Raw genomic sequence first — 13,057 nt, forward strand, 5'->3', positions numbered from 1 at the left:
ACATTTGATTTTATATCTTCAGTTAATCTGTTTAATTAGATCCGGTATGCGCCTTAACCACTGCGAAGTTTATTGTAGATTGGTTGAGTTGAGTTGAAATTATTTTTATTTTTTGAGCATATATTTTTAATATATATTATTATTTACTGCTATAAAATAAATTGATATAATAAGCAAATAATTGAATCATTAATTCAATGTGTAAACAACTAAATATATAAGATTATATAAAACTTATAATTGTATGAATAGATCAATTAATCTCTCTGCATCCCTAAATCTAGCAATTGCGAAACATTACCTGGTCTGCTAATATATAAGTATAACCATCGTTAGACTGTTTTAATTTTAACCATTAATTCATAATTCAGTTTTATTACCTCAGAAAATCTGATTTCTTATTTTTTTTATTTATGCATAATGCAACTTTCGGTATCCAGCAACAGATTCATTTGTACTTGAAAATCATAATATTATGTATGTTTTTTAAATCTTATTTTTCATGTGAATTAAGTAGCCTACGTACCTAAATACTATTCACACACTATTACAAACATTATAAAATACTATGGTCGAAAAATAAATTAAATAGTGGTATTTTTTAATTAGGCAGATTGTCAGGCCATTTTAGTTCAGGATATAGATTACGCTGGTGGATATGATCAATTTATGAAGTAGTCGTTCTTACAGTAATTAGTTTTTTTTTATAATTATCTCATAGAAAATCGGATTAAAATTAAAAATGAAAAAGAAATAGAAAATAATGAAAATATTTCAATTTCGAATAATTCATTTTTAGAAATAATTGACTATGGATTAAAATATTCTAATTCATGGATAGTATGGAAAACAAAATTGGAAGGTATGATATCTTAATAATTTCCACGAAAAATACATAATTGTAATTTTATGTATTGTTTTTTTTGTATTTAATTTTGATTAATGTTTAATCATGACTTTTTTAAAAGTTGCTAAGTACAATATGGTGCTGGACACCGAAAGCTACTATCTCTGGTACTGTAAGTAATTACATTTTCTACGTTATCTTTTACTTCACTCATTTCACACAAAACGTTTTTCATCATGAGTTAGTGTTAAATCAAGGTAGAAAAATTTAAATTAATTAAACAACATTTTCTAGAAAGTGACATTTTTTTTTTAAAATTCAAAACTTCATTCCAATTTTTTATGATGGTGAAGCTCTTGAAAATCTGTTGGATAGACAAAGAAAGAAGCCGCACTAAGAGTAGAAGTTAACTATCGAGTTGGATATTAGAATCGAGATATCGAAGACGCCGCCCCCACTATGGCACTGACTCACCGCCCCCAGTACACCGGCTGACACCGCCACGATCACATCGGGACTCCATACAACCCTCTTCCTCAGTCCTGTCGCGTGTTCTAAAGGTACGTCTACTACAGTATGGTTCCATCTAAACATAGTCTGTAGCAATTTTTCAACCTATTTTAGAACAGGTGTTCCTCAAGGCATTTTGTTCAGTTTTATATTATACACTCTATTTAAAAGTCTTTGTTGACGTTATCGATTTTTTCCTACCCCTGTTTTTCCCCTTCATTCCATCTAACGTCCACTGGTGAGGTCATTTAATTTTTCGAGTAAAAATTATTTTTTTCTTATTTTATTACAATGATATTATTTATTTTATTTTAATATCATTTTGACAAATTAAAATAACAGGATGTCTACTGTCAAAAAATTTCAGTATTTTTATTAAGTATGTTTATGTTAAATCAAACATAAATAAATAAGATATAAGATATAATAAATAAACAATAAAAAATTAATTAATATAAGAAATAGCTTATAATATTGAATGCACTAATTAACGCCGATATACAGGTAATGCATATGATTTGAAATATTCATTTAAATATAGCACTAACACGTTAAAAAAACTTGGGTTTTTTATTTTTTTTGAATAATTTCGAAAATCAATTTCACAGATCTTTGAAGCACACTTAAAAATATTCCATTAAAAAATAATTTATGATTTAACCTTATCCTATAATTCCTTATCTAATAATTTGATTTATTTGTATAACACCGTTACAATATTGAATTGTCATTATTTATTGAATTGGACATAACATTATTGCATGTAACTTTTTTTGCATTTAATTAGCTTCTTAAACCTAAATTAGACATTGAACTTTCTATTTTTACTGATTTAGAACTGTTATATATAAAATCTGTGAACTTTACTATCGATTTAGTTCGTTATAAGTGATCAACATCTTTATAAAATACACATTGATTTCTAGTCATCAATCGATTGTATTTTTATTATGATTGTATAAATGAAAGTATAAATACTCATATATATTTTATATCATTCATAGAAATTATATTTGTTTGATGTTAAGAAAATATCTGTATTTAGCATTGTTACAAGCATATTCTTGATAAGTTATCAGTAGCTCCTAGAGGTTTTGTAGTGAATAATAAATATGGTTTTTAAATTGTTTATAGGTTTTATAATTAATTTAATTGGTACATGATTTTTTATAAACAACATAAAGACTGATATCGTCACCTTTACATGTATTTGTAATGGGTTTTTAATAATCTATTTGGTTTGTATTTTTAGAATTCCTAGGATCTATCTAGATCATTGGGACTTACCTAGAACCAAAGGGACCTAAGAACCAAAAACAATCAATTATTGCTTAAATATTAATAGAAGATAAATTTAAAAATGAAGGTGATATCGATTCTTTTTTACGAGCATATTAGATGGGTTAGAATTTGGCACATATGAGTGAATATGTCTAAAACTTTCCTCTTAATTTTAGCAATATAAAAATATCAAATTACATTATTTGTTTTAATTTTTTTTAAAGAAAAAGTTAAAATTTTTTTTTACTAATCATTACTAATTAACATTCGGTTTGTTTGAAAATATAAGATCATGTATTTGATTTTTCTTAAAATAAGGATCCATATTGGGGTTATTGTAGGATTTAGTGAAATATGTCAGGTGGAAATCAGTGATAAGCAATCACTAAAGATAATTTGACTTATTAAAAATAGTAAAAAGTATCATTTAAAATAAAAATTATAAAGAAAGGAATGTATTTGTGTGTTGGAACTAACTGTTGTGTTGCTGGAACCAATAGTCTACGTTGAGGTTTGGTCCTTAAGGATTTTCGCCAGTATCAGGGATTGGGTGTGGTGGTTTCTTTGGTATTAAAAATGACTTGTGATCATAATGAACTAATTATTTAGAAAGTACATCGGAATTATTTATTGAAAAGAGATTACATTTAGTAAGAATTAGTTTAAACTAAATGTATATATAATTATATATTTCCTATGAAGGTGTGCCCGTTATCGCTTTGTTTAAGAGATATTCACATTTAAAGATTTTTATTGTTATGAATTATTTATTATTATTATTATCGCCGCGACAGACCGTGGATCCCCAAGGCCTCGCGCGATGTACTTTAGGAAATACATCGCGCGTTTCATGACGTAGTTTCATAGGGTGGGTTCGTCACTCCCTCGCCTATTTTTGTGAGTGTCACCCATTGGCTAACTGGCCTCAAAAACGCTCGGGGGAGGCTGTGAGTGAGTATTGTATAATTATATGCTTGAAAAATCCTGGATAGGGCCGGGGACTCGAACTCGCAACCAATGGGATGGCAGTTACCACGCTGCTACCGTCACCCCTATTAATGATTATGAATTATTTAGTTTATAATAAATAAATTTAAGCGTCTTTCAAGTATCTTATCAATGAAATGTATACAATAGCATTACTAAAATTCATATTAAATGTTGTTCAAAGTGATTACATTGAGCATTAAGACAGGTTCAGCACCGTTCCGTACGGCACTGGATTTGTGTATTGTTACGCTTTTGAGATTTGACACCAATTTTTTTGTTTGGAGTGACATTAAACAAAAAGTCTATGCAAACATCGGTCATTACCTTAATTGTTAACAAAAGATAATTGAAACTTGCAAATCAATAACATAGCTAGTGCCGTTCGGCTACAGCAACTTTAGAAGAAAGTTATCAAGCCTATCTTAATGCTCAAGGTAATAAATTTAAACAAAATTTAATATAGAATGTTATTGTTTACTTTTCATTAATAAATTAGTTGGAAAAATATTTTATTTATTAAAACCACATAAGTAATAACAATGAATATATTTGACGCAACTATATCCTAAACAAAGCGTATACGGGCATGACTCCATAGGGATTTTCTATTTTACATCCTTAACTATAATTTCAGTTAGGGCACATAACCCTGAATATGTACATATTTATTTTAATAAATACTCTTATCTAATTATAATTAAATTAACCACTCAACTAATCAATTACTCAATTTTGGCTCATTTGTCCAGGAGTATTTTGGTCATTAGAGGGTAAGAGAGTTATATATTGTTATTAAGCATATATTAATAAAACAACTTATATTAATAGAACATATAATAGAATTTATATCATTTTATTTACCTGATAAATGCACCTTGGAACAGAGCTGGAATAACGAGATTAAATATACGATAGTTTATAAAAGATCTATTAAACAATTAACAAATCAACTAAGCAAATAACAATTATTGAATCCTTATAATAATATCTCTTAATAATATTTTATGAATATTAATATTTCTGAAATCTCTCTTTACATAAAATTGAAGTAGAACTGTAATGAAATATCTTTTGTAAATAACTAATTTTACAATTTATCTTTATTAATATTGATTTTTCCCAATGTTCAATTCTACTATACTCATATATTGGCCATTAATATAAATTCTCAAATTCTTGGTTAACCAGTATTTTTTTATAATAGAATCTAACTCAAATTATAGTTTGTAACTCTTCATTCTCTTCTAATTATTAAACGTTTTTAAAAATTATTTATAATTCAAACATAAATACAACTGCAATTGTTATTATTATTTTTATTTATTTATTTAATGTAATTTACAACTGTACAAAATAATACAATAAGTAAATATATTGTATGTTTCATATACACTTGAAAATCTTGGGAAGGAACCACCCATCGGTGATACTTCAAACATTAATTTAAATTAGAAGGTCATGTGGCCATCTTCTTTTCAGACGCCTCGGAGGATGCAACTGCAATTGTAATTTGTTAATTAATGTACTCGCGGTTTATATGCTGTTTCGAGCCTGTAGGTGGTCTTCTATTTTCTTCTGGAAGGTAGAATGGGGTAATTGATGTGGAGTCGTATCTCTGGCCGCCAGGAAAGAAGTGTGTCCGTATCTTTGGTAGTTTGGATGCGGTACTTTCTTTTTCCTGGGCTTTCATTGTTCAAAGTTCTTTAAGAACTGCCCCCGCTTCAATTATTTGGCCCTCCTACTTTTATAACGAACTTTTGATGATTATTTGGAGAGCAATTCTGCGATTATCTCCTAGCTTTTTTAAAATACTTTATAACTACTTCGATTTGCATCGGCGTTTCTTCCATCATTCTAATATGATAGCTTGGATCGAACGACTTATATTTGTAACTATTTATGACATCCTTATTATGATATGGCTAGCGTGAACGCTCTAGCGTAACGGAGTTCTACTCCAACACGCTGTACATTTCATATTTTAAAAAATAATTTGTTGTAATAAAATTTTGTCAAAATTATTGTAGCAATGAATAAAACATTTAAGAAACAGTTAAGATAATAATTTTTAAGTAAGATAATTCATTATAATGATAATGAATATGAAAATTTATAATAGATAATGAATTTGATAATTTATGGTAAGTTATAATTTAAAAATCCAATTCAAATAAAAGTTAATGATTTAATAGTTTTAATGAATTAAATGTCTTATTGATGTTCCTATTGTCGCCCCACGCCTTGAAGAGTTATCGAAGTTATATATATGTATATCTTGTTGGGAGATACTTAAAGTTTATGTTAAGTACATGTTTACTTAATAAGTTACATATTGACGATAAAACTCCTTTATTATCCCCTTCTATTTTGGCCGACAGATTTCACAAAGCCTTCAAAACTTCATGAAGTAGATATAACTGTCAACAGTGAATGCGGCAGAACGGGCCAAACCATTTAACTCACTGTTATTAATTTATGTTATGACAATTAAATGATTTTCACAAGCCTTATATGTATGTTGTTTGTTAGTGTTATCTGAATAATATCATTTGTTATTTTAAATTTCCTCTTTTATATTTTCGCTTTTTTGTTCTCAATCCCATCTACTCTATTCTCTCTATTCCACATTCTCGTATCTTCTTTCTCCAATGATCCACAAAAAGCGTTCAATTCGTTCCATGTAATGCAAATTAAAGGAAATTATCAATAAATAAGTTCAAAGAAATGAATAAATAAGTTTTAAAAAGCACACTAATAAAAAGGTTAAAAAGTTAAAACAAAAAATGAATATCAGATGTCTTCAGAGCTAATTCCTATACAGGTTCATATATGTTTGATTCCTAAGGGCTCCAAAATATTACTTCCCGAAATAAATTTTTATTGATTATTGATAAGTAAGTATTTTTTTTAATACCTAATTGCAAACATCGTCGACGAAAAGCCATACAATATATACGAGTATTTATCAGGTCCGCTGAGGATTTTTCACATGGAACTGGATCAGAGAATGTTTAAACTGAATCCTTGACGGTGACTGAATAAAGAAGTGTTGACTAGGAATAACTAATCACGCCATTGTGGCAACAGATTTCCTAGGCCTCACTCTCTCGAGCTCCTATCTATCTTTTATTTAAATTGGTAAGAATCTCCCTTTTTAAAGTTGGTAGGGAAAAGTTTTAACTCCTTAAATCTGGCAAAATGGATGGTGTGTTGAGTGTAACAGTCACGCATAAAAATGAAAAGTTGAACGAAACTGAAATTATAAATATAGGACTGATTCATGTCAGAGATGTTACAGCAACTTATTCGATAAAATTAACAAGCCATAACTATCGATTTTTCAGATTTTTTGTTTTAAAAAGGCTTCAAAGATTTTTTTTTATTTATTTAATTTACAACTGTACAAATAATACAATAAGTAAATATGTTGTATGTTTCATATACACTTGAAAATCTTGGGAAGGAACCACCCATCGGTGGTACATCAAACATTAATTTAAACTAGAAGGTCCCGTGGCCATCTTCTTTTCAGACGCCTCGGAGGATTATCAGGGATTGTTAACGATGAAAGATTAAGAGTTAATGGGTTAGGATGGTTAAGGAGTTTGGAATGAAAAGACGCATATCTGTTTTGGGCCAATTCTGCAACGAATGGGATGTTAAGGTCTTTGTGAATGAGTTTCTTTGTAACGTAATAAGGAGCATCAAGGATTTTACGTAGGATTTTGGATTGTAAGGATTGGATGCGGGAGGAATTTGATGGTTTGGTGGAGCCCCAGAGCTCAATTCCATATGTCCAAATTGGTCTGATTATCGTAGTGTATACCAATTTTTTGTAGTGAATAGGACGTTTAGAGCGTTTGTCAAGTAAGTGTGGTAGCAATCGGAATCTACGAGCAGTTTCTTGTCGTCTCAGTCTTGTGTGTGGAATCTAAGTCTCTTGTCAAGCTGGAGTCCTAGGTATCGAATCTGTTCAACAGGCGTTAGTGGAGTATTTAGAAAGGATACTGTAGGGTAGAGGTTAACGACGGAGAGTAAAGGTGATATGATAGGATTTGTCAAGATTTATTTTGATTCTCCAGTTTAGACACCATTTTTCAATAGATCTTATGTGTGTCTGTAGTGTTTGTGATGCATTCGTTGGGTCGTTGTTTACAGACAGTATACATGTGTCAACAGCGTATGTGGTTAGAACTGTGGGTTGGGATGTCAGCTGTATAAACCGTATAAAGAATAGGACCGAAGATACTACCTTGAGGAACACCGGCAGACTGAGAAAAGAGAGATGAGTAGGCTGGGTTATAATTTACTTTAAAGGTTCTATCGGTGAGGTAGGAGCGGATTATAAGGCAATTCCAAAGATTTAAAATGGGTATATGAAATCAAGTAATTTTTAATATTCGCTAGGTATTTATCCTCATTGAAATAGTTTTACAAGGCTTAAATAGAAAATTTTCAAAAATTCTTTCTCTAAAATACATTTAATTTTGTTTCTGTTTGAAATAATTAACCATTTTTCATTGTTAACAGTAATAAAAAATTTATAAATATGAACTTTGAAAGAGTTTGACAATTTACGAAATGGGAAAATGGAGAAATATATACAGCAGTTAATAATAATAAAGGCCTATTGAAACTGAAGGTTCGATGCCGATACCATCAAAAGCTCTATGCATACATCCTTCCAGTGATCCCCCTCCAAACCCAATTCCACTAAATCAGTTTTAACGCAATCCTCCCATCTACGTTTCGGTCTAACCCTCAGACGTTTACCCGTTGGCTCAGTGTTTATTAACATTTTAGGGATCCGGTCGTTACTAAGCCCTACAACCTTAAATGCCCATCTTATACGCCGCAATGCTATAACTTGAATTATATTTACCGGGTGTTGGTCCCTTAATTCACCGTTGTGTAATCTTCTAAATTCTCCCGTTGATTCATCCAGCCTTTTTCGGTCCGAATATTTTGCGTAATACTTTATTTTCGTTAACATTAAGACGATGTTCATCCCTTAGTGTAAGACCCCACGTCTCACATCCATAAAGAGCAGCAGCTCAGAGAATCATTTTAGAAACATATAAATCTGAGACAGTCGAGCCCGATATATCACAATTACAATAATATTTACTAGGCTCCGATAATATTTTTAAAACATGTTGTATTCTTGGCAGGACAAAGATAAACTATTGATCAGAACTACTGACGATTTTTCCAGACGGAACTAGTTCAGAGAAATGTTAAACTGAATTCCTGACTGTGACTGAACAAAGAAGTGTTACCAGACTGTTTTGAGTTCCTCTCTCTCTTTTGTTTACATTGGTAAGAATCTTTTTTATTAGGAAAAGTTTTAACAGCTTACAGACTTCTATTGCATTGAAAATATGGCCGAAACACGATATATCAAAACATATTCACTTTCAGTCCTAGACCAAATATAGTCCTTTTACTCAAAGTAAGAATCTCCGTTTTCGAAGAAATTGCTGGAGTTTTGATGGAATATCGACGCCCCACACCGAACACTACCGAAATCTCCCCTAACTTGATCCCCAACCATTTTCCACCAGAGTTCATTGATTGAACCTGCACACGTCGTTTGGTAGTAAATCCAGCAAGAGAATAAGCTGTCGTATATTTTTTTGTATCTCTTATATCACATCCTCTATATTGGTTCTTAATATTCGATTATGCATGAAATTCCACCCAGTTGCTCAGAGGAACAGAAGGGAAGGGGACGTAAATAGTATTCCTATGAGGGTTTATTTTAGAATGGGAAGAAACATGTCTTGATACTGAATGAAGATGATACAAAATAGAATAAGGATGTTTTTTTGACGCATCATTAAATACATTTTGAAATTTTCATTTCTAATATAGATCTTTATTACTTTCATTTACTTAAATATGGAGTTTCTATATATTCTTATACTCCCTCTTACTATTAAGAGATTCCTTCTATGATAAACTTCTGAACCACCCAAATCCACTTGTTTCTAACCTGACTTCTCCTTCATTATCTAATAATTCTCCTAGGCGTCTGAAAAGAAGATGGCCTCGAGATCTTCTCATCTAGAAATGTTATTGGAGTTCTATCAGTGGGTAGATTCTCCACATGTTTGTATCATGTCACTATGTCACCTACAGCAAATATACTTGTATATATGTGTATACAGTTGTAAATAACAATAAATAAATTATTAAAAAAAAAAAAAATATTAAGAGAGGTATTGCTGTAGCGAACAATTTAAAATTAGAGTTTTCAACAAAAAAATATGGTTTTAAAGTCGTCTAAATTTAAATAACGATGTGGCTTTTTTTTTGTGAACAACCTAGCTAAAAAAACAAAAAAAAAAAACGAAAAGTCTCCTGATTCAAATCATGCTTTAGCGCATCAAACAATCTTTCGTTAAAAAGTTTTATTTTTATTGTTTTTTCATTACTTGTTATATGCAGTTTGTCATAAGGCTATAATCGGTACAAAGTACACTATAAGGTGGTAATATATTTTTTTATAATACATTCATGTGATTTGAATTTCTTTTTTTTCTATTTTACATATTAAAAGTTTTTAAACAGTAAGAAAAAAAATACATTATAAATTTATAATTATGAAGAAGACAGACAGGGGTGCGGTCAAAAGATATCAAAATTTTCGGTAGCTCTAAACTTCCTCGATAGCCCTTATGAAGCTCTACAAAGTGGGACGAAATGTCGGAAAATAAATAGTTTCAACTATTTTTGTTATCTTTTGACCGTACCCCTGACTATCTTCTTCATAATTTGAAATTATACGGTCAATTATTTATAAATTTATAAAAAAAAAATATATAAATAATGAAGAAATGGACAATTAATACACTCAGTTAAAACGTAAAATATATACTATAAATAAATTGTATGTTTACAATTTAAGTTTCAAGTTTTGTTTCTGTTTTGTCTGATAATATCTGGTTAGTATGTTTGAGGGTGTATTTTTTTGGTGTATTATCGTTGTATCCTATTTTTTGTATGAAAGGGTTGTCAGAAATGATAGTAAGAGAGACACGCGTTGTATCTGATGTGTACTGTTAAAGCGTCGGGAGAAGTCAGATAACGTATTTGAAATTTAGATGTACACAGAATAGTTGTTTACTGTTTTCATAGAGATATTTTGGATGACCTGTAATGTTATGTAGTTAGAGTCACATATATAGTTCCATAAATAACAATTAATGCTATAATGAACATTAATAGACTATAAAGTATTAATTGATGACGGATCATTTATTATTTATTGTTTTTAATGAAAAAGAACCATTATATATCAGGTTTATACATACGATAGTTAAACAATATGGTGTTACTATTAGCATTAGTTTAATATTCAAGGGTGTGGGTTGAAATTTATGTGAATGATTGAATTTTCATTGACACACTCGAGATATTCCCTGAATAAAACAGTCCTCATATAAAATAGTTTTTATATCACAGCATGTAAAGTGTTCCTTATTTATTAGTCCACAGATTATAACCAGGGAAAGAAGTAAACACGAGTTCTCAGTTCCCAATAACAGTAACCTCCGAAACAGTAAAATTTTCAACCGTTCATTATTTGTTCGTATAAAAAGAAAAAGAAATTTTGATATTCCAAGGAACCAACCAATCCGTTCATACGAAACAGAGGTAATTTTTTTAAATTTATCTTCAGGGTTACTTATTCATTCGATTATAGGAACTATATAGACTAAAATATCAAAAAGTTTAAAAAACTTCTAGTGAGCTAGTAATAATATAGTTATGAGAGCGTGTAGATCAATGGTAAGGTACTGTGCTCCTATATCCAAGGACCCGGGTTCAAATCCGGCTGTGGCGGATGATTGTTTTCTGTTTCTGTGTAAGGAGGCCTACAGGGTGAACCTCATGAAGTGGGTATCCTTCATTGGGTAGCTCCAGATCACCTTTGGTCTAGCCGCAGGGAGGAAGTTGCTCTGACCCGCTTGAGAATAGGTCATACTCCCCTCACGCACTCTCACCTGGTCAGAAAACTGCCACCTCCAACGTGCAAATATTGTCAGTCCATTCTCACGATTAAACATATTTTTGAAACAGAATATTCTCACTATTTGGCAACAATAAACAGGATAGGACTGACCCCAAATTTATCAGAAGCTAAATTTAAATTACATTAGTGTTTAAATGTGTAAAAGCACATCGCCTTCTTTCTAAACTATAACTCCCTTTCGATTTTTATTTTTTTCTTATTTATTATTTTTATTTTATTTATTATTAATTTTTACATATTTTTTAGCATGCCATTGGCGTTGATGACCAGAGGGTTTCACGCCATTAAGCAACAATAAACAAACAAACAAACCTTTGGTCTAGTAACAGCAATTTCTTACGAAGTACTGCACCCCTGACCCTTCGTGGATTTAACGGTACAGAATAGATATACACACATTAAAATCGGAGCTATTATTTAGGAATGAATCGATGCGCATTTAAAAATCACTAATGCGACTTAAGCTTCCTCTCTGAGAGGTTCAGATAAATTTGGAGTCAGTCCTATTCTGTTAATTGTTGGTAAATAGTGAGAGCATTCTTCAAAAATATATTTAATCGTGAGAATAGACTGTCAAAATCCGATTAACGATTATGAAGAACAAAAATATGACACAGCGTGAGTAGTTGAGTGATGCGTCACTTAAGCTACATCATATCCGGAATCGAACTGCCACTGCTTTAGTACAAATACTTTTTAAAAAATAGTGAATATTGTATGTTAATTTATTTTATAAGAGAGATATCTTAATAAATTATACTTATCAGCAATTTTTAATTTCTTAATGATACCAATATGTTCTCGTTTGCTTGTTTTTTAAATTAAAATTAACTTGATTCATTCACCCAATGCTGAGACCCGGAAAGGACCTATTTCCTGTTTAGCTAACGGATAACAGACTCAAATGAACACAAAGTAATATACCTCTATGGAATTAATCAAGTAAATCCTTCAAAGGTTGTTAAGTTGTAGGTTATTTCGTTGGCGGACTTAGCGAATACCATGTCGGAAAATCCGCCTTTGGAATACATGGCCCACTGGTTGATGGAGTATTATGTATTTTCCCTTCTACCTTATTCACTCTAGGTTTGAGTTGATATATTCAGAAAGAGCTGTGGTTAATATTTTACCATTCATGAGTTGCGCTAGAATGTACTACGTATAGCTAACATTTAGGTTTAGTTTAATGTAATTTATTTGGTGATCGACAATTAAGGTAATTTTATTTTTACTTTTATTTACCTATGTATTGAATATAGATTAAGAGGAAGTATTATTATAAAAATATTCAAGCCTGGCAAAATAGTTGGTTTGCATTGGGTATTTGTAGCATCCACATTCAAAAATAAATATTGCACGAAACTGAATTTATATATGTATATATATATATA

The 13,057-nt window shown here is 30.5% G+C and overlaps 1 long non-coding RNA gene across 1 annotated transcript in view; it reads left to right on the plus strand.

Annotated features, from left to right (window-relative positions):
- Nucleotides 1-1,327: 1,327 nt before the first annotated feature.
- LOC136795451 (uncharacterized) overlaps nt 1,328-13,057 on the plus strand; it is a 371,543-nt gene continuing 359,813 nt past the window's right edge. The window contains exon 1 of the long non-coding RNA XR_010843069.1: nt 1,328-1,407. This is a non-coding gene — a long non-coding RNA (uncharacterized lncRNA). The remainder of the gene's footprint in view (nt 1,408-13,057) is intronic.

The sequence above is a fragment of the Halyomorpha halys genome, unplaced genomic scaffold, assembly GCF_000696795.3.
Source record: "Halyomorpha halys isolate HHAL.00 unplaced genomic scaffold, Hhal_1.1 Scaffold926.1, whole genome shotgun sequence".
NCBI lineage: Eukaryota > Metazoa > Arthropoda > Insecta > Hemiptera > Pentatomidae > Halyomorpha > Halyomorpha halys.